This window comes from Amphiura filiformis, chromosome 10, assembly GCF_039555335.1.
Source record: "Amphiura filiformis chromosome 10, Afil_fr2py, whole genome shotgun sequence".
Lineage (NCBI taxonomy): Eukaryota > Metazoa > Echinodermata > Ophiuroidea > Amphilepidida > Amphiuridae > Amphiura > Amphiura filiformis.
Window position 1 is genome coordinate 64,649,715 of NC_092637.1, and position 18,139 is coordinate 64,667,853.

Sequence of the window (18,139 nt, forward strand, 5' to 3'; positions counted from 1 at the left end):
TAGTCATGAAAATATATGAATGAACCCCTAAATAATATTTCAGCGATTACTTAAAATGTCACTGTACCTTTTATTACGATCGTTTTTGGACCTTTCATCAATCGCTTGTTGAAGCACTTGCTGTGAATATACAATTATAGTAAATTTCGAGTTGCTGACTAAATACGTTTAGGGGAATAGCAAGAGCATAGTAGCAAGTATAAGATAAGGTATATGTGTGTATAATTATGAGAAATATATTTGTGGGGTGTGTGGTGGTGTAGATATGGAAATGGTGTATACACACACCCCAGTCACTTCTCTACAGTGCTAATATGTGGTGTGATCAACAAAATCAGTCTGAAGTTGGGCATATTCAATATTCAGTATTTTACATGATTGTATAAAGCAATTTGCAAAGCGACGTTTTGCGAAAAAACCCACTGAAATTGAACATTTAGTTCCAAAGATATAACAATTGAAGTGTTTCCAAAACAGCAGGTAACAAAAGAAATTATTGTCTTTGTTTGGCTTTATCTAAAAATCAATATTTCCGACTTCCGATTGAATTTACTTGATCACATCACATATTAAGGTATACAACACTATTTAAGTAGTAATATTCTCAATATTAGCACTTAGGGACCGTTCACAAACACTTGTTAGGGGGGCCTGATGCAAAAAGGGGGCCCTGAATTTTTTGACCATCCTAAGGGGGGGGGGGGCTGAAAAAAAATGACCACCAAATTGTATTTATATTGGGGTTGACCCATAATTTTCATGTCAAAAAGTAGGGGGGACCCTGAAATTTTTAAGGTCTGTAAAGTGGGGGGTGGGGGGGCGAAAAATTTTCCCGATGAAATTATTTTGGCATCAGGCCCCCCTAACAAGTCTTTGTTATATTGCGTGCTCCCATGAAGGGAGAAAGGGAAAGGGATGATGTAGTAACTAAACAAGAAACCAGACAAAGAGAGTGGAGGAGAGCAGAAGAGATGAGATGTGCGGAAAGGTGAGAACAGGAGAGGAGATGACCATCTCAAAATGTGGAGTGGATGGGTCCCCTCTTCCGATTGACGGTCATGCTTGTCATAAATAATACCACAAATAAATCGGAAAAACTTCACGATCAAGGACGTTCATCACTCGGCCAGCAATGTTAAATTAACAATAAACTTCCAACACAAACCTTCCAAGTTCAGTTATTTCAATTATAATTGTACTCCTCTCCTAATGATGACAAATGAAAATCGAAGTAACACTGTATTGCCAATATCCTAACTACCTCTTTATCTTGACAGGTCCTCATTTGATTTTGATGATTTTTTTTATTAATCTTTATAGATTACTTACCTTTGAAAGTAATCCTCGTAACCGGCAGCTTCTTTTCCTGTCGTTGCATTCGTCTTTGATAAATCTACAGCTATTATATCAAGTGGACGGCATCTTCTATCTTTTGGAGCTCTACAAACAAACGTGTAATTTCCTAGACCATTTGGCGATGGAAATTCACAAAGTTAATTATTGTTATATTGGTATCGTTTAATCTAGTTATCCAACATGAAGTATCAAATTTATTTGTTTTGTTTTTCAATTGCGACAATCTTGTCATGTTCTTATTATGTTGCACTCCAACATAGTGCACTTACGTCCACGGCGAATTCACCGTGACCTTTCCAGCCATAAACCCGCTTATTGAACATGTTGAAGATTAAACCGATATATGCAGTACTAAACCATTATATAGTAATCTATTGTCCAATGCAAATTTATTACCACCTGATAATATTGATCCAACGAGCGACCGAATTGTCCGCTACGGACGACTAATCCAATCGATAATGACTCTATCGACATGTACGAACAGAGCCCCACACACCGTCATCAACCCTATAATCTTCGTGTCAAAAATTGCCGTGATAGTACGATGAATCCTCACGTTTTTCAACAGCTACGCATGGTGATTTTATTCGAGATAGGCCGAGCGACTTAGGCTAAGCATACAATTTGAGATTTTGAGAGCCTGCCACACTGTTTCTATTCTATGTTTTTACGATTTTCGCATGATCAGTATATGGCTGGCCGTAACCGCCACAACGTGGAGCTGCTACGCGTAGCTTACTTTTCGCTTCGCGGAGCTAAATTGACCAATCATGTTAGATCTTTTCATTACGCGGAGCCAGTGGATGCATCCTCGTTTCAGAGAGAGAAAACTCTTGCCAAAATTAATGTTTACTATGGGGATTGTAAATAAACCACGACCAGTTGTACAGGATCAATACCATTGTTTGATTAGTGTATAGTCAATGTTACCTTGCATGCATGTGTCATGTGTGTGGCGTGTTTGTTTGTTTGTTTGTCAGGCCAGGATCACTGACACCCACGGTACTGATACTGTCATACTATCACGGTGATCATATTGTTGAAAGTTGTTGACTTTAAAATAATCATGATGCAGTAGAATTCACCACGACCGTTGAAGGACTTAAACCCCATTAAAAGCTATTAAACCAAGATAACACTCAATGAAAACAGCTCAACTATGTTACATCAGATCTTCTCTGGTTAAATACACACTGCACTTGTGTCTGTTTTACCTGTGCAATGAGCAATGAGCTGGTATTATAGTTTCAGTTGGGTGAACGATTATAAAGCGAATGCAAGGTAACAATACTGTGGGCTTTTGTTTACGAAATGAGACAATAGTCTGCTTATTGTTAACCAGCGTTCTTGAAAATGAGAAGCTTAATGACTTAACACGGTTTAGAAATAATTTCTTCATATTTTTTGGTGTTATCTGTCGTTTACATATCCTTCCTAAAACACTAAAGTACCAATATTTCCAAACACCTAAAAATTTAGGACATGTTACAAAACTATATTTTCTAGAATTTCAGAGAATACTTTAAATATTGGCCGGTTATTTTTTACACAGTGACGTCAACTAGGCAATGGCCTATACTTCTAACATACACTATTTGTAGAGGTCACGCGTCAATGGTGAGCGCACTCAGTATTGTGTATAGGAAAACGGGCAGTAACTACAGTATGTATGGCCTACTACTAGTATATAAAGTAAATCCGAACTGGTTTGCAGTTTGCTGAAGGTCGAATTCCGCAGGGACACCGCGCAAGTTATACAAATTAGCTCCCGGCGATACACTGCAGATCGCAGAACTGTGTGCATAGTTTACCCCCACTCTGCCTAGCTATATAGTTATGTACAATACTGTATGAGTTTCTTATGAGTGCATGTCCATCTTAATAATAAGTCAGTTCGTACTTTTCATAAACTACTTTTTGAATCATAACTTTCGTGACCGAGGATATCTTGCAACTACGTGACGCTCGTCTGGCAAATTCTTAATGAATAAATTCGCTTCACGTAATGAGTAAGTCGTACTTAATTGGTCAGTTTTACCTCCGAGTAATGAAAAACTCTAACATGATCATGATTGGTCAATTTGGCTCCACGGAGCAAAAAGTCAGCTACGCGTAGCAGCTCCACGTTGTGGCGGTTGCGGCCTACCATATCAGTATCCCATATGATATTTCTGTTGCAAGAAAATTTTATTTGATGTCAGGTTTTATCTTAAATACACTAACTGGAAATTAAATACACTAATTAGTGAGGACCGGTATTTTGCTGTGGATATGTTTAACTGCAATTTGCGGGTAAAAATTTGAAATCCTGGGTAAAAATTGTGATCATATTCAACTCTTTGAGAAAATAATAATATAAAGGAATGCATGTAAAATCCAGCTGCAATACAATGTGCATTATTGACACACTATCACTCTCTTTATCTACGCCAATAATAGAATATCGATTTCAATCGCATTGAATACGTTGCTCAGTTTTGAGTTTGTAGTTGACTACTAAGCGACCTAAGCGATCGATTGCTAGCCAATCAGATAGAACTCCTTTTCTTGCGTTCGGTGAAATACCACTCGCCCGTCGCTCACCAACGGAGTATTAACTTTATATTTATCGTATAGGACGTCGACACTGTGCCCCACTGACCGAGTTTTGGGATATTTTTCACTGGTTTGCAGCTGTTTGCTGTCATTTATTCATCAAGGCGGAGTACCGTTATTATAAGGACTATGCCAATTATTTAAAGATTGACATGTAGAGAATAAGGCATAATTGATTGACAGAAAGTACTAAATTTGTACCTATGACGGTTTTATGACGCCAATCTTCAAAATACGATCAAAAAATGGCTGCCCGGTGAAGTAAAATGTGCATTGGAATAACACGGCGAGTTTGGATAGATGGTAGGATTTCTTTTTAATAAAAATGTATGTTCCCCGTTATTAAAGCTTGTACCGGATTGAAGATTCAGATATTTGGAAAAGAATAAGTAATTGAAACAGAGAGAAAGTACTAAAATCATAGCTTTTATACTTTTTGATATATGATACTAACTAGTTCATCCCCAACAGTAGGGTTCAATTGCCTATTGTGAGTGTCCCTGTGTTGTGTGCATACATGTAGTTAACAATAACTGCATGATGAAATACTTTTGGACCAATATCCCACAAAGTATCGTGCATAAACTCCACTGCCTTGCTGGGATGAACGAGAGTAACGTTGATTTCAGCAGTGCCACTCCACGCCGCATAGAAATACACACTGTATGTCCCATTCTCATGATCAATGACTCTCCCGGCGGTACTTGCCTGATGTGGATCATTAGTCGACATTGTAGCAAACCAGAAGTCCCCGCATACTGCAGTTACTGTCCGTTTTCCTATACACAATACACAGTGCTCTCACCATTGACGCGTGACCCCTACAAATGATCTACGTTGGAAGAATGGGCACTTGCCTAGTTAACATCACTGTGTGAAAAATAACCAGCCAATATGTTAGCTATTCTCCAAACTTCTAGCAAATATATTTCTCTAACATGACCTAAAATTACAGCTAGGTTAGATGTTCAGAAATAGTCGCACTTTTGTAAAATATGAGTGAGGGCAAGGCATAGCTAGCCAACTCCCCGTGTTAATTGAATGGAGATTTGACCGAAAATATTGGTATCGGACCGCTCACTTCTGAAGGATGCCACAAAAAAACGGTACAAGCTACATTTTAACTATTCTCTGGCAATCATCATGATGAGTTTCTTATATAGTATGCCGAAATTGGGTACTGTAGGTGATTGACAAATGGTCGCACTTTTCTGATAAATAAGTGACAGTGAACATGAAATATCAGCGCCCATAAACCCAAGTTAGTAGCTAGTTAGTGGAGGCCGTCACGGACTGATTATTGATTATTGAAGTGCCTTATTAATAGATACGCACGATTTAGGGCAAGAAAAACAAACCGGGACACTTTTGGAGACATCATCATCATCATCATCATCATCATCATCATCATCATCATCATCATCATCATCGACATCATCATCATCATCACTTTCTACATTTTTTCTAAACAACATAGGGCCTACCGTTTTAATAAGATTTTTTCTTGAAATGCATGTAACTATAATTATTGTTTAGAGCGTGATGAAATAAAACATCACGATTTTCATCACAAAACAAATATAATGCATAAGAAATCGTTTGTTTTAGAGCGTGATGATGAAATAAAACATCACGATTTTCATCCCGAAACAAAGTAATACATAAGAAATCAATTTTTCGTGAGTGATGAAATAAAACATCAAAATTGTCATCACGAAACAAAGTAATACATGAGAAATCGTTTGTTTTAAAGCGTGATGAAATAAAACATCACGATTGTCATCACAAAACAAAGTAATAGGCCTACAAAAGAAATACATTTTTCAAGAGTGATTGAATAAAACATCACGATTTTCATCACGGAACAAAGTAATACATAAGACATCGTTTGTTTGATTGCAATCAACCGCGACAGTTCGTCTCACACACATAACAATGCACTGCGATCAAATAGGTTGATGACAACATTTGATTGAATGGACTGCACTGCGCCATGATTACGTGCACCGGTTCAAATCCTTTGTTTGGAGCCAATCAATAATTTCACGTACAGCCTCTATGCAAATTAGAGTTTACACACGCTGCAGCTGGGGTAATCGACCGAAGCTTGTTGCCGTTAGTGATCGAATGCATGAGCTTATTTGCTTTACTGAATCGATTTACTGGATTAATTTCCTGTTAACTGGGTTTAATGCCACAAAGGTCGAATCGCCTTTGCCATGGACCATGACTGCATCATGGCCAGATGACATCAATCGCTGGGACTCACTACGAGCTTCAATGACAACATGTATGAAGGAACCCTTCGTTATCTGTTCTGCTGATGTTATTATTCGGTAATTGGAGAACTCCGGGTTTGTGACAACGTCGAATTTCCTTGGAATTGTTTGAGTTACAGCATGTTCGATACCAGATGTGGTGTTACTTTTCAGCTGTGGTGTTGCTATGGCAATGGTGGTAACCGTTAGTGATGATCGAACCTTTGGTTGAATGCCTCTTGTGCACGGAGTAGTGTGATTGTTCACCTAAATGTTTAAGGTATTAAATACATACGTGATTAGTAACGATAGTTAGTTATAATTAATTACAAATGAATGCTTTATAAACTAGAACAGGAAGACGGATAATGGAACTAATAGTAAAGGTATTCAATTCAATTCAATTCAATTTCAACAACAAGTAATAGTAGGCATGTCCACTAAAAATTGAAGTACTTTTAAATTGATTCAGACCTAATTTATTGGATGGGAATTGATGAAAGAAACATTTTGGCGTTTAAATAATCTTAATCGGACGTTTCATTCCAGAGATATGGCCTTTCGAGTGTCACGGTTTTATATAGGGCTGCTAGAACATGTTAAAAAGTTAAAGTCCAAAAGGAATACTAACAGAAAGTGCAACTTTAAGGTACTTTTTCTTAATGTATTTATTAACTATCTTATCTGGAACATTATATTTGCTTATAACAACATGAAAATAAGATCATCCTGAAAATTTAATCGATTTTGTTGACATACAACAAAAACTATAAGACCTCAAAACCCATGGTTTGTTTGTTGAAACCTCAAGCATGATCATAGATGGCCGCCATGGAAAATATCTCCATAGAGGAGATGAACAATAAGTGCATTATTTCAAATGAAAAGCGGTAGTCTTAAACATTGTTCAATCTTTTAAGGTCAGCACATTTTATCTTCAAAAATTATTATATTTCATCATGGCATAAGTTTGGTAACATTAATCACTACCAATTTTGAGAAATTTGCTCCAACTCAAAGATTATCTTTACTTGAGCAATACACTGTGTGCATGGAAGCCATAATGGTCCCCGGTTTTTATACTCCCTATGAAATGGACATGGTAGTGAGAAGTGCACGGGGAAGTGCATGATTTGAGATGGGCCGCGGTAGGCTTAAACATTCTTAAATTTCTTAACATCCTACACATTTTGTCTTCATAAATAGTTAAATTTTATGAGTATGTAAGTTTGCTTGTCTGATTCACTCCAAATTCGGAGATAATTGCGTTTGAACACCTGATGCACGGAATGGTGTCACTTCAACCTGTTGTAGTTCTCATCTCATTAAATTTTTCATTAAAAAAGTTGATCTCTTCATGCAGGAAGGTCCTCTCTATTTACTGACCAAACAGGAAAAAGTTTGGTGAATGTTTTCTGGTGGAATCAGGAATTTCTTGAAACACCCTGATATAGGCCTACATTTGGATCAAAACAAGTATGTACGCCATTTAACATGCCTGGGATTTCTTGTATCGATCAGTTTCTCCATAGACAATACGTGTGTGAGTGCACGCACACAGTAAATGAAAAATCGTTCTAGTGGAAACTGTATTGAGAGTGGGCATCCCTAGTAATAGTAACACTAATAATAAGAATAACAATAATACTAACATACTGCTAATAATAATGTTTCTCATAAATCGGACCCGTTTGCTCGTCTGTTTGATTTGTTCTAGTCCATGGTGATTGTTGTATTTTTTAAACCCATTTATTGATTCAATTGGACGTATTACCGAAATAGCACTCTTCAAAAATGGCTTCATCAAATAAGATAATTTCCTTGTGTTTTTATTTCAAAATGCATAGTCCATTCATCTCGTACCTTTATAAAAGCTAATGTTATAGTGGCTGCAGTGTTATTTTATATTTATTTAATATTTATTTATTCATTTATTTATTTATTTATTTATTTATTTATTTATTTATTTATTTATTTATTTATTTATTTATTTATTTATTTATTTTATTTATTTATTTATTTATTTATTTATTTACTTATTTATACAGGGTGTCCCAGAATGATCTATACCGTGTTTGAAAAAATCTTTAAAATATATAGTCAACAGTGTATCTAATTTTGATGAGTGCAATACAATGACACACATGTCGCCTACCTATTCTGTGATTTTCATGGAAATAGCTTGATGCATTTTGGCGTGACATTGATATTACTGAAAATGGACGAAAACTACAGTTGTGTGATTTACAGTGCAAAGGCATCATAACACATGGATGCTTTATCACTATCGTCCAGCCGTCGTAGAAATCCTACATTCCATTATAGGAAATACATCAAATTTGGCACAGATGTAGATCGTACAAAGTTGAATAATTCTTGATATGGAATTAAGTGAACTATTTCAATATGACTTCAGATATTTAGGTTAAAAAACATACTTTTTATGTAATTTTTACCACAATTTTTACCCAAAAAGAAAGTTCCGCAAGGATCCCTACAGTCAATTTTAATCTTCTCCATTACGTAGTTGTCGGTTTGCCAATATACTGTGGACATAAATAAATTCTACGACACTAAGGACAAACATTCTCCATACTTTCATGACAAATCCATGTTCGCCGGCATTTAAAATGATAAAACTCAGACACTGCAATAATTATCTTCAAAACTGCCAACAAAGAAACAATATAGTATAAGGGCGCTCACGCGTAACAAATCCTTTATTCCATACAAGGATTACTTCGTAACATTATAAATAATCGATAGATATCGATTATTCAGGCAATTTAGGACAAAAGTACCTATATAACATTTTACAATTACATTTTGCTGAACAGTTAGTAATTTTACAGATTTTCAAAATAGGTTGTTTTGTGAAAACTCTAAATTCACCATTTTTACGCAATGTCCTGTAACTTCTATGAGAAACATCAAATTTCAAAAATCTAAAATTTCTAAGAAAGCTAAATATTTGTAGATTTTAGAATGTAAAACAATACCACCATTAATAATGCCCTTCATACCTAGAAAAATTCAACTTTCCCGGTATAGATCATTCTGGGACACCCTGTATGATTCATTTGTGGGTAAACGTACACATTATTTTGTGAAAAGTAGAATTATCTCAAATAGAACTTTGTACATTTGGCTTGGAAATGATCCAAATAACATTCTGCCACTCCCTCATTTCAAATATATAGTTTTGGTTTCTCTTTTGTTCAGAAACCAAAAATCAAGGGATTAAAAAGTAGAGCTGATCTGGTCTGCAATCATAACACTATTATGCTGGGAGGACACAGTATAGGGTATATAACCAGAAATATACAATAGCCTATTGTGCTAACATAATTATTATCATGATTGATATCGGCAACCTATCCCGCGGACGACAGTTGATGCTCTCTGTCGACGGTAGGTGGCATATTACACTCACGAGTTCTAGGCCTAGAAATCATATACATGCGTGTATATTGAAGGATGGGGTGGGGTGGGGGGATTTGTTTGTTTGTATGAAACATAAACGATGCATGGAGATGATTTGATTATGAATTAGTTTATTATCACCGGGAAGCACAACCCATACCTCTTTAAGAGGGGGCTCCCCTCCCTATATAACCACATCTTCCCTAAATTACCCCTTTCCCCCTCCTCCTCCCCTACATTCGATATCTTCATCTCGAGCTCTCCCCCCTTCTCTTTCACTTCCAATGCTCTCTCTCATATGTTTTCTCTCTCTCCCGGCCCATATCTCCCTTGCCCTCCCTCCCCCCCACACACACACACACACATCACACAATCTCTTCTCCCCTCTATCTTCTACTTTTGCAGTAAAATTGCTTCAGTAAAAGTCATTAGGTTATTAGAGGTCATATAATGGCCTTCCATCGATTCTGGTACATGGGATTAAGGACATGAATCGATTTTGTTTATAGCACCTATACAATTCCAATAGTGGCCCCTTTTGTAATGTCGAATGCAAATATTTCGCAGTGAAATCAGCTTAGGCTATTTCGTAGTCTCAAGTCAATGCTTTCAAACTAAATCAATGCTTTCAAATGTAGACTGCTTTGTTCGACTTCTCTGCTCGTGAATATTTCTTTTGTATACTTAGATCAGGTAACTCGAAAATCCTGTAATTTTATTCGTCACACCACTTATAAGAAACTGAAACCAAAACCGAAACTACCTGTCACAAATGTTTAGTTTTAAACAAAAGGTAGAAACAATGAGTTCGATATCTTGTGATTCAAGTGGTTAGGGAGGACAATAGAAAACCACGTGACCAAAACCAAAACCAAAACTAAAACTCAATATTTGAAATGAGGCATTGCCTTACTACGTCTGTGGTTTTAGACATGATAATTAGTCTAATACGAGGGTCATTCAAAAAAAATCTCCACCTTCATATCTAAGCTTTTGCGTTTTAATATCATTTATTTCCCATTTGTTCACATTTAATGTTTTTCTAAAAAATCCCAAACTGTCATTAATGAAGAAATTGTGCGTATTAGAGGAAAGGGCTAATTGGAATTTAAATTTGCTATGGAAGCACTTTATTTTGATGGCAGAGTAACGAAAAATTAATGGTAAATCTTACTCCCTGACATAGAAAAGTTTTGATGCACAAACAAAATGAAAATGAAGGGCCCATTCAATGGTCCCAGCGCAAGTGTAAACCATTGTTTGTTAATTGCTTAAAAGTGAAGGATAAGTCGTTCAAATTGTCATTTATTTTGAAATAAAAACAATTGGCAAAACACGAAGAAAACAGCAGTATTGACGAAGTTGAAGCCATATATAATTTATACATTGTCAGTAAATAAATATATCTGCACTTTGATGATTTTTACGATCGTCCGGATGAGCCAATCACTGAATGGGCCTTTAATGAATTTGATAAAGACGAATCACATACTTTAGCTAGCTTTACAAAGCAGGTTTATCCACTGTAGGCCGATAGTACGACAACAACTGAAACATCCGGTGAAACATGCAGATGCTTTATGTTTAATTTGATTAAAAATTACGTAAAATATCCTAAATTTGTTATGTTTACACATAATGCACCCAGCTACTTACAATTAGATATACAACCAAACAACCGGTAAATACGCAAGCAAACCCAAAACCGTGTCTCATTAAAAAAAATGTCAAAGCCATCCTGTAACCGTCACAACTAATGAACTATTATACAAGTACAAATAATGTTGTTTTAAAAATATTCAACTCCAGTAATACGGAAACGGAAACTCCAGCAATAGGACTATTATCAGGTCAAAACATTTTTATCGTGTAAGTCGAAAGGGTTTTGGATTGTACTTTGCCCGTTGCCATGATAAATCACGCAACGGGAGTGTTCATAATACTTTGTTGTTGTTGTTGTTGTTGTTGTTGGTGGTGGTGGTGGTGGTGGTGGTGGTGGGGGAGGGTTTGGTTGGAAAAGTTGGAATCCCGGACATAAAAAAAATTTGATCCCCCTAAAAAGGTGGTTTTTCCCCCATTGTATGGTCTAAAATTGTTTGACCCCCACTTTATGTCCTAAAAAAGAAACGAGAAATATATGTTACTAACTTATTAGCTAAAAAATACCGTTTGGAGTTATTACTCATTGGAGTCATAGTGTTACACCCAAATTGTAAAGCGCGCACATTTTGTTGATAGCAGTTTGAGAGTATACACAATTGAAATACTTAACATTCATGCGCGCAAAAAATTGGAATGTGCATGCCTTGTCGTACATGTTACCCCGAACTTTTACCCTCAAAATTTCTTGATCACCCTATTAAGGACTGAATATATTTTGATCCCGCCCCCTTTTAGGACCCAAATGTTTTTTGATCCCCCATATTTTCCAACCCCCACCAAAGTACCGGTATTTATGAACACTCCCTAAGGGGTGTTCCAATACAGGATTCGATTACTACATTGCACTTAACATACAGCCTGTCTCAAAAAAAAATTGTGCAAGTGCAAAGCGCCCTCTTTGGCAATTAGAAAATACCGTTGTGACATGATGCTTACATCAACGTCAAGGGCGTAGTCTTAGCTCTTAGATGCCGTTTGTTCTGTTCAATTTGCTTGTTTTAATCTTGAGTTATGATTAGTTAACGACGAAAGGGTAAAATCACAATTGTGCCACTTTTACTAAAGAGCTTTACATGTAAATCAGTGATAGCACCAAGTTTATCAAGAGTTCCTTCGTGAAATCAAAAGAATAATCAATTACAATACAAAATTTTTTTACTGTTTTTAATATTTTATCTTGATACAGGAATAACTATTCTCTTTGTCCACTTAAAATATATTGAAAGATAAATAAACATTTCACATTCTGCTGTAAAATTAAATAAATGTGCATGTCAATGATTTTATCATGGTAAATACTGTTCTCTTTGTCACTCAAGACATGTTAGAAGACAAACAAATATTGCACACTTATAGGTTAATGAACGCGTATTACGTAATACTTGTTGGGAGAGAAATTAGACAAAATAATGCACGCGCGCTGATGTTGATGCGTCTAATCATTAGACGCATCAACATCAGCTATCATAGATTTACATGTACAGCTCTCTTCCCTAGTAAAAGTGACACAATTGTGATTTTACCCTTTCGTTGTTAAATGAGCATATCTCGAGATTCATGAGATTGAAACAAGCAAATTGAACAGAACAAACGGCATTGGTGAGCTAAGACTGCGCCCTTGACATTGATGTAAGCATGATGTCACAACGGTATTTTCTAATTGCCAAAGAGGGCGCTTTTTACTTGCACAATTTTTTTTGAGACAGGCTGTACATACGTGTATTTTTATTATGGTATAGTGCGGGCTGCCATTGAACACGTAGATTGTCGTGCCACCCTAACTGCGCCTGACCGTTGACATCTGAAATCATATCAATAAATCATGTTAATTATTAATATTGCATGTTTCACTTGTTTCAAGTGTGACCGTTATCAACTAAATTAAAACAATGAATAATTTCTTCACCCCATTACTTTATACCCGTTATATAACGTTAAATCAGAGGTCTCGACATATTACTTAGCTAGTCACTCATCCACCTGTCATTTTGGACAGGCGGTTTCCTCCTTAGACAGGAGGTAATTTAATGTTTATTACATTATGTTAAATTCTAAAAATAACGCTTGCAACAAGACCAGAACTCAAAACAAGACCAGACTACTACATGAAGGCTATCGCTATATAAACTGGCTGAACCCCAAGAAGGTGCATATGTCTAGTTTATGTTTTTAGGGTCAAAATTTGGACAATCTGTTTTGGGGAAAATGATTAACACTTGTCAAATCCTGAGATTACACAATAGAAACACTGCTTCGTGTGTAATTTTGCATTGAAAAGTCTTGATGGTTTGCCCACCCCTACTGGGACCCTTTATGTATATAGGAAACGAGTGACACTTTTAGCTCGTTTTCAACTAACCGCTGAGTGCACCAAATCCGCGTAACTTACTAGTTTAGTAGCTTACTTCTTTAGTAGTTACTCCGCAACTGCCGAGTATCTTACTAAACTAGTATTTTTGGGACTTGCTCTGAAGCGCAACTGGCGAGTAACTACTTCTTTAGTATCTTAGTTAATGGAGCAGAAAATCCGAATCAGCACCTTTAATATCACGTTTTTAACCACGCGGTCTTACGTAGTCAATTGTTATTCAATACTAACAATAGGCAGTTATGTCACGAAATACCCCGGTACAAACAAAATACCCATATTTTGCGTGCCTTGTGATTTTGTAGTAAGTAGGCCTATAGGTTTATTTATTCTGTCACAGAGGGGCATATCCCGCTGGGGTGGGGGATACAGCCGTATAGTTTTTTGTAAAATAACTTTCGGGGTCTAAGTAGTTTACATGTTCAGTCAGTTGTAGGAAGGGGTAAAGACAAAAAAAATCTGGTGGACATCATGTTGGTCTTGTGTTCTTGTGATAATTACTCGCGAAACGCGAAAATCATTTTATCCCCAAAATTTAAGTGATATTTTTTGCTTACTATGCCAATATTCAAGTTTACATTGTTTTCGCCCAAATAAGGGTAAAATTGTGTGCTTACCGGGCATTTGTCAATTTTACACTAGGGGGTAGAGGTTGATATTTTTAGGGGATTGGTTTTAGGGTGTTGACATTTTCTTTTGTTAGGTTGTTTTTAGTCATTAAAAGGGTACTCCCGAAAAGACTAACTTTAGTACTCAGTTCAAATGACCATACGTCATAATAAAACGCAAATATGAGTCTCATATTGGGCCTTTTGTATAATAATGGCTCCCCATTTATATACAATTTTAGTATAAAGGTTTTCATTTTTCAAAAACATCACAAATTTCACCTAAATGAAGCGCAAGTATTTTTTTTATAGTTTTTTTTTGTAAGATAGGCCTAGTTTGTAACAATGACGCGAAATCGTTGTCAATTTGGCCAAAATATCTGACAATCGTGGGTATAGTATTACTATATATGCCCACGATTGTCAGATATTTTATTAGTAGGCCTATTCTATTCAAGTATCAACCGGATGTGTGCCCCAGTGGTGGGATAGCGGGGCATGTAATTCCTCAAAATTTATTTGGCACAAAACTTGCAATTATTCCTAATTCTTGAATCGTGGGGATATCCTAAAATAAAATAATTTATATTAGAGATAGAAGATATCTTGAGTTTTGAAAACATGTTTCCCCAAATATGAAAATAATTATTTGTGTAGATTCGAATGTGCAGTTGAATGTAATTGTCATATGTATTCAGGCATAAACGCATAAAATAACGGGACTTTATAATAATTAATTCAAATTTAAATGGTAGGCCTACTATAATTCTGCTATCCAACATGCATTCGATAATCACTATGTGACACGTCACAGGGAATGAATATTGATTGACTGATAATTGGTTGATTGATTGATTGATTGATTGATTGATTAATTGATTGATGAGTGGTAAAACTAATTAACGATGATCACCACCTTCCAACTGCCTCGTTCCCCCTTCCAAGAATAGATGACATCACCAGCATTTCGGGTGATAATATTTTTCTTAGTAGCAACCTGGATCTCATCGCTTTTGATATACCGTTTCCTCAGGTTTTTGCCATTCTAAATATCTGCACTTTTATATAGGCCTATAATTGAGCAGGTTTCCATAGTTCCAGGGTTATTGGGGTTAAGACCAACCTTAACCTAAAACGTTCCGTTAGTAGGCATGATGCAGTCATGTCTACAGTAGAATTCATCTCGACCTTTGCAGGACTTAACCCCATTAAAAGCTATTAAACCAAGATAACACTCATTGAAACAGCTCAACTGATTAAATCGGATCTTCTCTGGTTGTGCACAAGTGACTGTTTTCATGTGCGATATCGCAATAAAGCTGGTATTCATAGCTTCAGTTGGGTAACCGATTATAAAGGAAACGAAAGGAAACAATGTTATGTGTGGCTTTGTTCACGAAATCAGACAATGGCGTGCTTTTTGTAAACCAGCATTCTTGAAAATGAGCAACATAATGATTTTTGACTTAACACGGTTTGGAAATAATTTCTTCATATTTTTGGTGTTATCTGTCGTTTACATGTCCTTCCTAAAACACAAAAGTACGACCCTCTCCAAACACCTAAATTAGCTAAAAATTTAGGACATGTTACAAAACTATATTGTCTAGAATTTTAGAAGAGTACTTTTAATATTGGCCGGTTATTTTTCACACAGCGACGTTAACTAGGCAATGTACTATTACCTATAACATTAACTAAAACACCAAAGTACGAATATTTCCAAACATCTAAATTAGCTAAAAATTTAGGACATGTTAAAAACTATATTTTCTAGAACTTTAGAAGAGTACTTTTAATATTGGCCGGTTATTTTTCACACAGCGACGTTAACTAGTCATATCCCCATACTGTTAACGTAGGGCTATTTGTAAAGGTCACGCGTCAATGGGAAAGAGCACTGTGTATTGTGTATAGGAAAACGGACAGTAACTGCAGTATGGCCTATACGAAAGGTTTGTGGCGCCGCATACCATGCATACGAGACGCTCCACGAGCAGAATACGCTCTATTGCGAAATATCTTATTATTTACTTTCAAAATCTCGTCTATATCAATGATTTTCTCCTCTATCTATGAATCTATTTGCTTACTCGCCAACTTACTCCTCGAAGGATGAAGAGTACGTTGCCGAGTAAATAACAATAGCTGCGGCTTAACTTTACTAGTCTAGTAACTTACGCACATTTGGAAGTCACGAAATTCTGAGATACTCGCCAACTTACTCCGCAAAAGATGAAGAGTAAGTTGCCGAATAAATAACAATAGTACTTACTAGTCTAGTAACTTACGCCGATTTGGAAGTCACAAAATGCGAGATACTCGCCAACTTACTAGACTAGTAGCTTACTCCGAAGTTACGCGGATTTGGTGCACTCAGCGGTAAGTGTGTCTTTTTCGCCCAGGCTTCCAGCCTGAGTGATATTACATTCAGTAAAAACCTTGCCCTTTGAACCGAAATTGGCTACTTTGAAACGAAGTAGGCAAATGCATTTGATTCGTCCTAGAGGTCACTGAATGATAATACTGACCATGGCTACTAATTCGTGAATTTGGCATGGTCTGAAGTCAACTTCTTAAACATCCATGAACTTGTTGTTCTTATCACAGACTTATATAAGGAACCATTAATCTACTACTATTAAAGTATGAATACAAAAGTAACAAGAATTTGTTTTTAAAAAAGACAAGTTCACGGATCAGGTGTATAGTACATGTACTTTGAGCTACTTTGGTCTAACATTTAATATTCATATCTAACCTAATCTGCACTTATTCGACAATAAATAAGTGATACGAGACTTAATAATGATACCTGCGTCTTGACTCTGGAAAACAATATTTCTTAAAAACCTCATTCTGCATTTAGTTTTTTATTGCGTTGCAAAGTAGCAAAACTTTCTTTATATATGGCCCAATTTATGCCTGGAAAAGGCTTCTAAAAAATTTCTATAATGAGGTGTCACCGGGTTTGCAAGAGATAATTAATGCCAAATCTAAACACCATGAAATTCACCACATCACGACCAAGCTCACATTGGGCGCCCCGTTCCCTTTTTAAAGGAATTTTTATGTCAGGGTCATGGTCCAACTTTTATATGAACACCAATATTATACAGGTTTATACACATGGGTTATTACAAGAGTCAATAAACATTCAATTAACTGGGTTATTACAAGAGTCAATAAACATTCAATTAACTATAGATAATGGACTTAGTTTTGTGCAATGTTATTATATTAAACTTTTTCTGAAGTAAATCGCCTGCTGCATAGTTTTCTAATTACAGATAATATGTTAATTTGTGATTAGGCCTGACCATGAAATGGTAGTTTTGATTAACCAATCAGTTATGTGTATTGTCAGCATGTGATGGCTATAAGCCAATTGAAAACATGTTTATAAAAAAGGCTAAAAAATTCCTCCACTTAACAGACTCTTTCCCGGGTGTAAGGCTAAATATTAAGTTGTCATGTGTGGCAAGATTAGATAAAGGCATACAAACTAGGGTATGAGATATTAGGAATTATTTCCTAGCCTCTTAACCACACTGGTTAACCACATATAGCTATTCAAGACACAGGATATGTAAGGGATAAACTGTGCATATGCGATGTGGGTGCAAGTGGCATCATTTCACTGCCGTGAAAAAAGTATGTCTACTATAATCGGATACTAAATTGATTTTAAAAATCCCTTTGCTCCCATCATGCAAGTTATTCTACTTACATTTATAGTGAATGAATTTGGCGAAAGACCTTCCCTCTAAGCTTTTAATCCGATAAGCTGATTATCTATTTGTTTTCATGAATTGGAAGACATTCTTTGATGTATTTAGCTCAATCATCTGAAATTACTGGAGCGT

The 18,139-nt window shown here is 36.1% G+C and overlaps 1 protein-coding gene across 1 annotated transcript in view; it reads left to right on the forward strand.

Moving 5' to 3' along the window:
- LOC140163170 (NXPE family member 3-like) overlaps positions 1–15,715 on the forward strand; it is a 48,088-nt gene extending 32,373 nt beyond the window's left edge. The window contains exon 7 of the mRNA XM_072186557.1: positions 15,423–15,715. The gene's annotated coding sequence lies outside the window, so the exon portion shown is untranslated. The remainder of the gene's footprint in view (positions 1–15,422) is intronic.
- The last annotated feature ends 2,424 nt before the right edge of the window (positions 15,716–18,139 follow it).